The sequence below is a fragment of the Calidris pugnax genome, unplaced genomic scaffold (assembly GCF_001431845.1).
Source record: "Calidris pugnax isolate Ruff unplaced genomic scaffold, ASM143184v1 scaffold280, whole genome shotgun sequence".
Lineage (NCBI taxonomy): Eukaryota > Metazoa > Chordata > Aves > Charadriiformes > Scolopacidae > Calidris > Calidris pugnax.
The window spans coordinates 1,338,906-1,352,393 of NW_015091123.1; positions in this window are offsets into that span (position 1 = coordinate 1,338,906).

A 13,488-nucleotide genomic window follows, 5' to 3' on the forward strand; every position below is an offset into this window, starting at 1 on the left:
CACATCGTCAATGAGATCTGAGGAGAATCCAGACTCTATAAATGTTAGATGAGGCAGGCTGGGCACTGACAGAAACGAGAGGTGGCTGCAAACACCAAGTGTCATTATTCTCTGAGCAGGGGTGGTGAGAGGCCTAGGAACTTCCCGTGGAGATTAACTACTTCACAGCAGGGTGAGGAGCCGTCTCCTGATGTAAAGGGACATCCTGTTGTCCTGAGAACACTTGGAAGGAAGGATGTGTGACAGCAGGAGTAGCTTTTGAGAGCATACACACGGTTTCCTGCAAAGCACGTATCTTGTCTGAAAGATGATTTTACTCTGCTGAGATAAACTCCAACCACCTAATGGTTTAAATTAGGGCCAGAGCAGGAGGAGGTGTGTCTCTTAGTCATTAATTGGCAGTGGCTTCTCTAGCCTCTTCTTACTGAAGGAAGGGCTCTTTGCTGCTTCCTCATCCATCTCCTCCAGCTTACCCTCTTGACCTGCCACCAGTGCACCATAAAGCCACAGCCCTATGTCTCTCCAGTCTCTCCCCATCTCTTCAGTGGCCAGTTACAGAGGGACTGGAGCCGTTTAACTGCTGATTGCTTCTCTGCTTGCAGCAGGAGGCTGTGCAGAGTGAATTAGGTGAGCTAACTGTATTAAGCAATCTGGAAGTGCATCATTAATGCTTCTGACACTTTTTTCTGTAGTACACGTGTGCCAACTAATAAGCATTAGTGACTGAAGTTTCCCCATTTCCCAGAAAAGGGATGCAGCTAGAGCAGTGCAAGTACATCCTCAGCCCACGGGGCTCTGTCTCTCCACAAGTTTCGATGCTTTTCCAGACTCCTCTGTCCTGTGTACGGGTGGGAGTTGCATTGGGGTAACTGTTGGAGTTGGCTGATGCTTTTAAACTTTAATGGAGAACTCTGGTTTTCTGGGTTTGGCTTTTTTTTATTTGGGTGGTGGCAGAACAGGATTTCTGTTTCCAGCCAGAAGGAGGAGCCAGATCAGTCACTGTGACTTAGAATTGAGTTGTCTTGTGAAGTTTTTTGCTAAAAGAATCAAAACAGAAAACAAAAAGAAAAGCAACTCCACTGAGATTCATTCTTTCCCCTTTGAGGCAAGGAAAAAGGAATATTAGTTTTTGCAAAAGAGAAATACATTTTTTTAAGTCTCATCTTTTTTTTTCAGAAGGTATCCAGGGTTGAGGTTAGAGGTTTAGTTCTGTTTTCCTCTCATTTTCATTCTTGAATAAGCCCAAACCTTAAAGAAAAGCAGTACTGGTATGAGTTGATATTGTGAGTGCAAAATGTAATCTGGTTAGTAGGCAGTTCTTCCTCCCTTTCTCTCTCTCATCTTGGTCCTGTTGAAAATACTCTGCAGTGGAGAAACAAATGTTCCCAGTTCCTTCCCTCTGAGAGCAAGGACTGGTGCTCACCAGCAATGAGCCTTTTGTTTCCACTGCTGTGGCTGCTCTTATGTACTTGCTTATCCAGGCAACTACCAAAAGAAGCAGAAGTCCGAAATGCCAGACTAATGCATCAATCATAATTCCTGAGCTGCCAGCAGTCATGTAACTGCTTAAAGACCTCAACAGCCCTCTGGCACTTAAAGAAAAAAATCATCTAATTAATCACAGGTGAAACAGCTTGGACCTGCTCCAAAAGCCCCTGAATTTACTGCCAAGCTTTGATGCTAATTTTCCTTCTAAGTAACCCCCTAAAGAAATTTACGATTAGGTAATTAAAGTGATGAATAAAGAGATACTTAGAAGAAGGAGGGAGAAGAAAAAAGAGGGGGGGAAATCAACCTTGAGTCAAAAGCCTTAAATCTCCTCCCTTCCTCAAAGAGAAATGTTAGTCATTTTTGCACACGCATTGTCTCTGAATTGGGTTGGATTCCCACAGGAGACTTGAGAAATATTCCTTAAATTAATGTTTGCATAACCAAATAAAGCAGAAAAGAAGGAACTCCTAAACAGATTGTGATGTCAAGATGGTTGAGGGAGAAGAGGACCTGTGGCTTCTCTGTGTGACTCACACACTGTACAACTTTTGTCAGAAACTGCCTCATGCCTTTTCCCCTCAGGTACCTGAGGTCCATTTTTTTTGAAGGTAATTAGATACCTAGGAATGCCATCTAATTAAAAAATGTAGTGATATCTAATTAAGAACTTCAGAGCATCTGAACAACTTTTAAAAGTCTGACCATAAGTTGGTAATAGGTCACAAGTCCTGTATAATACTTTTCCATGTCCTCTCACATTCTTTCTCTAACTTTTTTTCAGAGAAAGACCTAAGTAGCCTTTGATTTGCTTTTTCTCTTCAAACAAATGTACCGCCCCAAGCTCAGTGTGAGGGGTGTGAGTCTGAACACGGGCACCCATGCCACAAAATTTTGATGGTGCCTAGATTGTTTCCACAGAAAAAACATCTGTGGCCTCAAAGTAGAGAAAAAAATTAGGCTCTAGTTCTAGGTCTGGGCTGCTTTTTTTTTTTTTTTTAATTTGAAAAAAAAATCAACCTAAAACCCAAGCATGTCACTGTCCAGGGGTTTCCTATGGGCTTTTTGGCAAAGTCTTGGCTCATTCTCTCCTTGTGGCTGAAAGCAAGTCTTAGAATCCAGGAAACTTCCTTAATGAGCCATAAAATGAAAAGTAATGGGGTTGGGGGGATTGAGTTGGAGTGGGGGTTTTTTTGGTAAAGTTTGTTAGTGGTAGTAGGAATATTTTCCCTTCAGGACTTACATTTCACTTTGCTTTCTGCGTTTTGATCCTGGGCCTTGCAGTGGCAGGAACCTGCCAGGTACCCACCTCTGCTCCCTCCAGGAGTGTCCCCAAGACATGGTGCAGCCCACCTGCTTTTCCGTGTCCTCTCACATTCTTTCTCTCACTTGTTTTCAGAGCAGGACCCAAGTAGCCTTTGATTTGCTTTTTCTCTTCAAACAAATGTACTGCCCCAAGCTCAGTGTGAGGGGTGTGAGTCTGAACACGGGCACCCATGCCACAAAATTTTGATGGTGCCTAGATTGTTTCCACAGAAAAAACATCTGTGGCCTCAAAGTAGAGAAAAAAATTAGGCTCTAGTTCCAGGTCTGGGCTGCTTTTTTTTTTTTTTTTAATTTGAAAAAAAAATCAACCTAAAACCCAAGCATGTCACTGTCCAGGGGTTTCCTATGGGCTTTTTGGCAAAGTCTTGGCTCATTCTCTCCTTGTGGCTGAAAGCAAGTCTTAGAATCCAGGAAACTTCCTTAATGAGCCATAAAATGAAAAGTAATGGGGTTGGGGGGATTGAGTTGGAGTGGGGGTTTTTTTGGTAAAGTTTGTTAGTGGTGGTGGGAATATTTTCCCTTCAGGACTTAACATCTCACTTTGCTTTGTGTGTTTTGATCCTGGGCCTTGCAGTGGCAGGAACCTGCCAGGTACCCACCTCTGCTCCCTCCAGGAGTGTCCCCAAGACATGGTGCAGCCCACCTGTCCCTGGTAATAAATAAATGCCCATGGACCCCGTCCCGTGGCCCCTCCGCTCCCCCTGGCACTGAGGGAGGAGCTGCTGAATGATTTTGAGGGGACCAGAGAGGATAAAAAATGAGAAAATGGCAGATTAGATCTGAGGTGACAGAGATGAGAAATACAAGCCATTAGAGCCCATTTGCAATGTGCCCTCATTGAGTCAAGTTTCAAGGTGTTTTTCCAGATTATTAATAGCCTGACAGGAGTTTTTGTACAGGAATCTGATACAGGAAATAACACTCATGTATACACACCGCAGTGTAGACGGGAAAGTAGAGTCCCCTCATTTATTTACTTGAAGAGATTTGAAATACAGCAAGCCAGCCAGCTGGGTTACAGACAAAATAAACATTCTCCATTATAACCATGGCATCTTCAGACACACATCTCTATAATAATGCAGGGTGGGAAAGGAGCTCCCGTAAAGCTCTGAGCAGCCTGGGTGCGTTCAGGGGGGCTCTGCTGAACCAGAGCCTTCTCTGGTGTGGGCTCCATTGCACTCAGTCATCTCAAGCAGCAGCCTGGGTGCCTTCAGCAGGACTCTGCTGAACCAGAGCCTTCTCTGCTGTGGGCTCCATTGCACTCAGTCATCTCAAGCCATTTTTGACACTTAAATTCTCCCAGGGATCTAATTTATTCAACGTGACGGGAAAGATCAGTTTAGGATTGGTGCTTTTTGGAGTTTTAAAAGAAGCCTGTCTCATCCCCCACTCACCTGAATTATCTCAGTCTTCCCAGCGTGATACCCAGTGAAATGAAAGCTGGAGAGAGAGGGAGGGAAGAACAAGAGTACTTGGGCATGCGGGAAAGGAAGGTTAAAAAATTCCCAAAGTTATACTTTGTTAGTTGCATGCTTGTAAAAAAGAAATACCAGGTGGGTAACAGCCATTTTTGACACTTAAATTCTCCCAGGGATCTAATTTATTCAACGTGACGGGAAAGATCAGTTTAGGATTGGTGCTTTTTGGAGTTTTAAAAGAAGCCTGTCTCATCCCCCACTTACCTGAATTATTTCAGTCTTCCCAGCGTGATACCCAGTGAAATGAAAGCTGGAGAGAGAGGGAGGGAAGAACAAGAGTACTTGGGCATGCGGGAAAGGAAGGTTAAAAAATTCCCAAAGTTATACTTTGTTAGTTGCATGCTTGTAAAAAAGAAATACCAGGTGGGTAACGCTTTGAACTTCACAAGGCTTTGTGGGACTGAGTTGTCAAATATGAGTAATTGTAGCTTTCTTCACAAACAAGGGGTGGCACAGAACATTTGACTGATAGAGCTCGTAATGCCTACAGGCCAAACAGACACTCACCTGCAAGGGAGAAGCTCTTCAAACATCATTAGATGGTGATGTCTGCTCATCTGTGGCTCTTGCTTTCTATTAAACTTTGCTTTTGACTTTCTCATCTCATGTTGTAACCTAAGTCTGTTTGAGAGTTTTACTGGCAGAAATAGTCAGGTCTTGATCTATATTGCCAAGGTAATTACCAGTGAAACTGGACAATGAACGGTAGAGACTAATTTTACCCACTTGTTTTGTGCTCCTGCGCGCAGCGTTGTCTGGGAGGGTGTGCTGCCGTGCAGACAAGCAACACTCCCTATAGATAAAGTATTTTCTAGTGGTTGTTGCCCAACCTTAACTGAAATAAAAGCAGCCAGCCCCTTCCCCTGTCCACAACTGAGAGACCATGTCTCACAATTTATAATTTAACCACAATTGTAGTTTATACACCAGGAATTTTAGTCAGTTCAGGGTGCACTTATAAGCCTCTGCCCAGCAGGAGACAGGAATGAACTTAAAACACTCAGTTGCTTTCCTGTCAGGAGGTCTGTTCCAGGAGACGGATGAGACAGCCTGAAAATCCCCTTCTGCATTAGGGGCAGGTACCTCTCAGTGCATCCCCATCACCTGAGATGCAACTGAGCACGTGCAATTCCATGGATGCACAAGTATTTCCAAATTCTGTATCACTGTGGCAGAAAACAATGCCTTGACAAGAGGTAAGGCTGAGGACAACAGCCTCCCACCAGTTCTTGCTTTCACACCCTTACAAGTGCTGTGTGAAAGTGCTCTTAAGAGTGTTGAGAAGCATTTGTAATTCCTTGCTCAGCACTTCTTGCCTTCTTGGACTTGACACGTAGGCTGGGAGTAGCTCTGGGAGCCAACAGGTTCTATAGCATCTTACCTTCTTGATCCAAACCCTGGTGTGAAGTCATTCAGGTTCCCTACAATTGCACTTTCAGCTCCCAGTAGTGCCAACTCAGCACTTTGTGTTTCCCAGTGAGGTGAGTTGGGGATCAAGCACTTTGCTCTGTAGGTTCCATTAGAATAAGCCGTTAAGACCTGGCATTGTGTGTCTGCAGAGGATTGATGCCACGTTGAATCAGTCTGAGCAGTTTTCTGCTGGGGGCTTAACCAATATTCTCCTTGTCTCTGCATTTTGTGCCGTGTCTTACGCCACTGGCCTCCCCCTTTTTATCCCTGAAGCTGCTGCTTATAAATTCAACTTGTCTGAGTTCTCACAGTACACCCAGTATTGCTGCATCTGACCATAAACTGTTCCCTCAATGTCAGGAATTAGTGTTTCTCAAGTTTTAATTAAAAGGTGTCCCTCACCTTTTACTATAACTAGTTGCTTTTTGTTACAAATGAAAATATAGTTTTGTCTCTGCAAAAATAATGCTTTCCTTCTAAAAAGATATAAAAAGTGACTTTTTCAAATGTTAATTTTTCATGCAGTTTTTCAGTAATCTTTTTCTTTGACAATATTCTCCAAATCGTAATTTCTTAATCAGCTTGGGGCTGAAATGGTAAATAATATTTCAGCTCTGCAAGAGAAAACCTAATACTAATGCCGGTGTTGAGACTCCGGCTTGTAAACTCCTATCCTTCAGGATGAAAGGTGCCCATATAACAATAAGGCATTATTACACTTCCTTTATGACTTTGTACACGCATAATTTACTGACTGCTAAAAAACCCCTGGTGGAATGGCTCTTTGATGTCATCTGTCTTGCCTAAGTGGTGGTTGCTGCTTGCTCCTTTCCTACCCAACTAGTTGGGATGCCGCCTGTGGCGATTTCAGTGGCCAAATCCCTTCCTCCAGTAAAACCTTAACTAGTTGAACCCAACCTTCAAACAAGTCCTCATCTCCCTCAATAAATATCAAAAGGGAAATCCAGCTTAATATAAACAGAGAATAGCAAAATGGTGCTATTTATACGGTTCAATTTCCCTTCAGTGAAACCACTAATAGCACATAGAAGTCTCATAATTAAAAGCCACATCTGATGGAAGAAAGTCATCTGTGGAAGCAAAGAAAGGGGAGGATGAAAGCGCCACCAGCGCATACCCCGGTCCAGCTATGGGTCTGTACATGTCTCTCTTCCCTGTTCTGAGAATCAGCCAGAGCCCAAAACCTCTTTTGACAAGACGAGGAGCTTTTCCGATGACAGACGCTCCCGCAGCCCCCAGGGCCAGCGAAGAGCTGCCGTGTTCTTGCTGGCAGCTCCCTGGAAAGGTGATCCCAGTAAACAGCTACGGGCCTGGGCTGTGAGGGTGAAAACCCAGAAAAATTAGTGCCAGAAACCCCACTGTCACGGTGCTACCTGTAGCTACAACTTGCCTGCACTTTGCCTTTTACAGAGCACCAGAATTGCTCCGAGTGCACGAGTGCAGAGCAGATACGAGCTGCAGAAATGGAGCAAATGATTAACAGCAGGCACACAGGTTGGAGCTGCAATCGCACCTGATTTTTATTTTGGGGTGGTTTTTTTCAGTACATCTCGGCACTTTTTCCCCAGCCCTTCCCTTTCTCTCTCCCCCAGCACAGCTTGGAGTAGCCCATTAGTGTGAGGGATGCGTGTCACTGCATGCTGATCTAGGACAGAGCTCAGGCTGCTTCTCAGAGCAAGTGCCTGGGAGCGTTATTATACTCCAGCCAAGATTCTCAGCGGTGATTTAAAATGGATTTTGATTTTAAAGGCACATCTTAAAAGCACCTGGTTTTCTAAAAATGTAGAAGCGACTCTGTTCTTGCTATCTGCAAATCAGAAGCTCTCAAATTCGGTGCATAAAAATAGAAGCATCCCGTAGTATTAGTCTCTTCTGGAAATACTGTTTCCACAGCCTGATTTCCTTCTAGCCGGCAGTTTGTGCTCACTGTGGGACTGACCACTGATGGCAGAGCCAGGCCCTCCATTCGGGTGGGTTGTGTTCACCTTATTCTTTGCCCGGGAACTCGAGTCACAGCCTGGGCCGTGTCCCCGTTTGGAGGCAGTGGGGTCCCAGCCCCGACTGGACCCGCTCCTCTCTTCCAGGGCTGCTCTTGCACATTGACCCGGTCTCAGCCCTGCTGTGTGAGTGCCTGTGTTCCTTCTGTCCTCCCCGTACACCCACCCCTGGGCAGTCCTGCTGAAGCCCTCACATCCCCCCGACCAGCCCCGCGTTGTCCTCTCTCTGGTCTTGACCAGTTCCCTTATCCCAGCTCAGCTCAGAAGCTTTTTGATGGCTCAGCGAAGGTCGGTGCTGGTCAATCCTCCAGCTGGTTTTAGTTTCTTGGGTCTTCTCTGAGCCTTGTGACAGTCCCTTCCATTGTTGAGGTTTTTGCAGAGAGGCTCTTAACTCTTCAGCTGGTCCATGCAGGACAAGATTGGAAATACTAGGAGTACATTTTTCCTGAGAATTCAGTCATTAAAGTCATCTCTCTAAAGCTTGTAATGGTTGTTATAGGGGAAAGGAAATTTGTTTATCTGAGATAAAAGCCTTAGAAATACTAACCTGAGCAAAGCTACAGCTGCTCAGGATCTTTCAGCATGTGCCCCTTCTCCCTTTTATTCATGCAATTCAACAAGTTAAGCCTGAGCAACTGTGTCTGACCCCATGGCTAGAGCAACATCTGTGACTGTACTCTGTCATTTGCAAACTGGAACGGCTCTAATCTCTTGAGCACACTGCTCTGCAGTGACATTTCCAGGACATCCGCACTCCAAAAGGCACGCAGTAGCCTTGGATTAGAGTCTAAAATAGCAGTGTGTTTGCCTTTGTGTACAGCATGGGATGGCTAAGGAGAAGTCGTGGAGGGAGCGTGCGGTGGGGTGTGGGACCCCCAGAAGTTGTGATGCCCCGAAACGTCCCTGCCCTGGGACCTGGGCTGTGTCCCACATCACGGCCGTACCCCCAGCAACTTCCTCAGCTCGGTCAGGGGAGGCTGTTCCCTGCTCCTCCTGAGAAACTGCTCACCTCCATAGAGACAGGGGTAATTAGCACAGTCTAAATTTGAGCAGAACTAAGTTTAATGCTTTAAAATAACTGGCTGAATGAAGGTATTTCCAATAGAACATAAAATCAGGAGAGTGTGCGTGGTTGTCACCGAGCAGCCCCTTGTGGGGAAGGTGCTGTCCTGTCCCTCGCTGTGACCCCCTGAGCGTGTCCCTGCCCAGCAGTGGGGGACCTGCTGTTTTTGGGGAGCAGCGTGTGGGGTTGGTGGGGGTCAGGTTTAGTGGGGTGCTGTGTGTAGCTGCTGAGACAATGCACCTCCTGGTTGTTCCACGGGCTCAGCTCAGGGCCTTTCCACCCTTCTCTGTAATGCAAAGTGAAAAAATCATTTAACTTGTGTTTCTAAAGGTGCTTTTCATAACTGTAAGGCTGTTAACTCTGGTTTCCTAACAAACAACAGCTGAAATTCCTTTGTTTGTTTGTTTTAGGTATGGTATTTTTTAAACACTGGCAGCAAGCTGTTGTTGTTCAGCTGTATGTTGGTAAATAGGAGCTGCTGACTTTCACCTTGGGAGAGGCAGAATTTGAGCAAACAGCAAAAACTGCCAGGGTGGAGCAGGCAGAGAATTCCAGAGCGTGGGGGAGCAGATTTGGGGCATCTCTCCCAAAGGCAGCTGGTTTCCTCAACCCCCCTGAGTCTCCCCCTGGGTGGGGAGCACGGCATCGCTTTGTGCCTCTGGAACCCCCCTTTGGAGCCAAGGTAGGGCCTTGAGAGGTCTCTGTCTGGCCCAGGGAAGGGGACCTGCCAGAGATGGGTGCAGTCACCCCCTCTCTCTGCCCTCCCTCCTCCCAGCAGCCCAGTGCAGCTCACTGGAGTCCACTGGTGCCCAGCAGGGTCGCATATACTCCCCCGTTCTGTTCTGCAATGGCCGTTTTCTGCTGGTTTGTAGAGAGCATCCAACTGATTTATTGCTCCCAACATCTCTTAGTTTGTAATAAAGTTTTCAGCAGCTCTGTGGAGCCTGCTCCCCGCCCCCGCGCACGCACACATCCCCGCGCTTGCTTTGTTCTTCTCACACATAATGTCAACTCATAAACCTTTCATCAAGTCAACCAGGTGGAAAAAACCCATTACTGAAAGAAGTGTTCATTCAGGTTCGGGGAAAGGGGAGGGGGGGGGGAAATGGAGGGGAAGGCGGAGGAGAAAGTTCCCCAATGGGAAAAAAAAGAAAAAAAAAAAGAAGAAAAAAAAAAAGCTGTGTGTGCTCTTAGCTGCAAAGCCGGCTTTGCTGCGCGCCCCAGGTGCCAGCCCCCGGAGGAGCCCGGCAGATCTGTCATCCCGGTGACAGGAGATGGAACGAGCTGTGCTGGGATCCAAAGAGGCAACGATTTGGGCCTAATACCCACTGATGAAAGGGAGCTTCAACACAGCCGGCCTCTGCCAGCGGGAACAAAACCACTTGTGCTTTTGTAGGGTGGAAAGGACCCCCCCGCAAACACACACACACGCACACACACACACACACTGGTGGTGGAGGCTTCCCCCCGCCCCGGATCGATGTGTTTAAGCCATATTGGCAGAGGCTGGTGTGCTGAAAGACGCTGCTGGCCACACAATGGAGGAGCTGACAGGGGAGTGTCGGCAGGAGACACGCTGCCTGGAGAAGGCGCTGAAAAATGGGAGTGAGGAGGCGTGTGTGAAGTGCCGGGAGCAGCACGGCATCTCTCGGCAGCATGCAACCGAGGTGGCCCCAGGACAAGTGTGCCCAGAGCCCAAGAGGATGCTCCAGCAATGCCCTGACCTGTTCCTGCCCTTGGGGACAGCCCGACACCTTGCTGGGTGCATCCCTGGAGCAGGAGCAAGGAATATCTCGTGGGCAGAGCACGGCAGCAGGACGTGGGGACACAGCGAGTCCTTAGTGAGGCCACAGGTCTCCCATCTCCCACCCATCTCATCTCCTCGGGGTGCAGACTCCCTGTGGAAGGCACTGCTGCTCCCCTAGTTCATCAGTCCCCATGACCAGTCAGACTTTATTAATTTTGGATGGAATTCAAATTTGGATGTAGGTGGAGTTCACCAAGAAGTGAAATCTCCTTTGCCCCAGCGTCCTTATGTTTCAGGCGCACACCTTTGGGTTTGATGGATTTCTCTTTACACACAGACTTGGAGAAAGTTCTGCACAAAATTTTATTTAAATAATTTTTTAAGCAGAGTAGTCCAGAGTTACTGCTCTGGAGAAGGGACACAAGGGCAGTAGGGGATGGAGGAAGAATGGGAAGCAACAAAGGAGTACAGGCAGTGACATCTGTCATTCGTATTTTATAAGTTAAAAATTCAGCATAATCTCCTGCCACCCTGTCCGCTATACTGAGTTCCAACAGTAACAGAATTGTCATGATTTCTACATGAATTAATTCAAATCTCTTTTTTGCATGATATGGCGTAAGAAGGGGGCCATCTGGTTTATGTTCTAGGTGTCAGAACCACTCATACCAGCACACTCTCCGAGTGCAAGATGTAAGTTGACTGCACATATTAATGTCTCCTTACCCTCTGCCTCCCCGAGCCCCGATGCTGTTGTCCCATTATGGTGCTGCCATTTACACTGTCAATAGCAATAATAATAACGCTGCGAGGTTTGGCGCACAGAGTTCCTCCAGTTACAACTGCAGCTGAGTGTGTTACTCACCGACACAAACATTTGTACTGGTTTCTTCACGTGTGTGAGGTTTGGGGACATTAAGGAGGATGGTGCTGTGACTACGTCAGGAGTGGCCAAGGGCACGGTAAGAGGTTGTCCACCTTCCACAGAAGTGGTATCTGGTGCCCTGGCTCATACACAGAGGTTATCGGCTTCGGAAATAATCACTAGCAGTGGAGCTGGGAAAAAGAATCCCAGTATGAGGAAAGCTGCCCGTTCCATTGGAGAGGGACAGCTGGCAGTCAGCTTCTCCTCCTTGTGGGGAAGATGTAGATACTGGCTCTCAGACTTAGCAGCCTGTGATAATAACTTAGATAATGGTACAAATGCAGTTAGAATGTTTGTATGTGATAGCATGGTACAGATTGACACTGCGTGATTTCAGAGAAGTCAGCAAACCTGAGTGTATTCATCCTCACAGCCCCTAAACCCGGGCAGTGCTTGCAATTCCTGAGTAACTGCGGGGAAAAAAGGGATCAGGAAAATGGCTCCGACTTTCTGGACTGTGAACAAGTGCCCCAGATTTCCATTAATTATTATAGCAATGTTATCTTTTTTCTGTTTGCATTACAGTTTGGTGACAAACTGTGGTTTTTCCAGCTCTTTAGTTGGACGTGCAAAATCCAAGCAGAATTGGTTTGCTAAGACTGTCACCAAAGCCCCAATTTCTGTTCCCTTTCCTGGAAGAAAGAGGCTCAGAAGAGTGGGAAAAAAGTCCTGAAGCAGAAAAGCCTCATCTACTGCAGATTAGCTCTGTTTATATTGCAAAGGCTCTGGCTCAAGTGAGGGTTTTTTTTTGCTTAGAAATATTGTTTTAGCATGAATTTATCTTGAAATGAAACTTTGTGGTAAATAGAATTCAAGCATAGGCTTAAATTTAAGGTCTTATTTAAGTGCTTTTCTACTTCACTTGCCAGCTAAGGATCTGGCCTGGGCTTTGAACATCTTTAGGGAGAAGAAACAGATTAATGAGATTAGAACATTTTAAATCACTTTTGTACTTCCCTGGGCTGCATGATCTTTGTAATACCTTGTCTCTATGGACTCTGTAGCGTGTATTGGCTGGGTGCTAATAGACAGGGAGGATGAATAGAAGGTTTCCTTGTGCATCCTTTCAGATTTGGGGAACGTATTCAATGGCCTTTGGGTATGTTCAGTTTCATACGTCAATGAGCATTTAATCTCTTTGTCTGCTTTGTGAAATCCAGCATTTCAGTGCTTAACTCTCAACCTTATGGGCCTAATTTCCTTGCTGAGGTTTGCACCAGATATTTTACAATCAGGCCAGTAAAATGAAAAATGTGGGCATGGAAGATGGGAAGAGTTGAACTGGGAACAGACAGAACATGAAAATTACAGCAGGGTCTGGACTGGTACCTTTTGGCAGCTCCTGCCAGCATATCCACCCACGCCCCTGCAACTCCATAGGCAAAAGGCAAATACAGGATATTAAGCTTTGCAATCCTTTCCTCCTAATTCAGAAATGAGCCATTTCTCCAGGAGTGCAGTCAGGAACCAGTGGCCTGGTGAGCTCATACCTCACCTCTCGACACGGGGTGGTTTCGTTTCCACGATGACGCAATGTAAAGCCACCCCTCTGAGAGCAGGGGAGCAAAATGTGGGTTGTGGGCCTTGGGGGGTGAAGAGCTTGTCAAGGGGAACTGAGCGGTTGCAACAGGCTGGAGTTTCCTGCAGATGAAGTTCTCCAGAGAACAAAGTTAATCTGTTCCTCAAAGTCTTTATTTGGAGGAAAGTAGCAAGAAGCCCAAATCCCAGAAAATATCAAAAGCCCTAGGATTTTTCTGTTCAGAGATTTTAATCAAGACACTTTTCCTTAAGAGTTTAATTGCATGTTTGTCTCTTGCAGCCCCTGGCAGTTCAAGCTCCGAAAAGCCGCATGGGAAGAAGCAGGAGAAAAGTTTGGAGCATTCTCAATTCTGCTGCTGGTTCCTCCCCGTCGGTGCCGGCTCGTCCCCCGAGGGGTCCTCCCTCAGCCAGGAGCAGAGAGACAGGACAGAGAGCTGAGAGTACAGGTACGTAGATGGGATGTCAAGAGGGAAGAGCAAAAGCACCAAAAC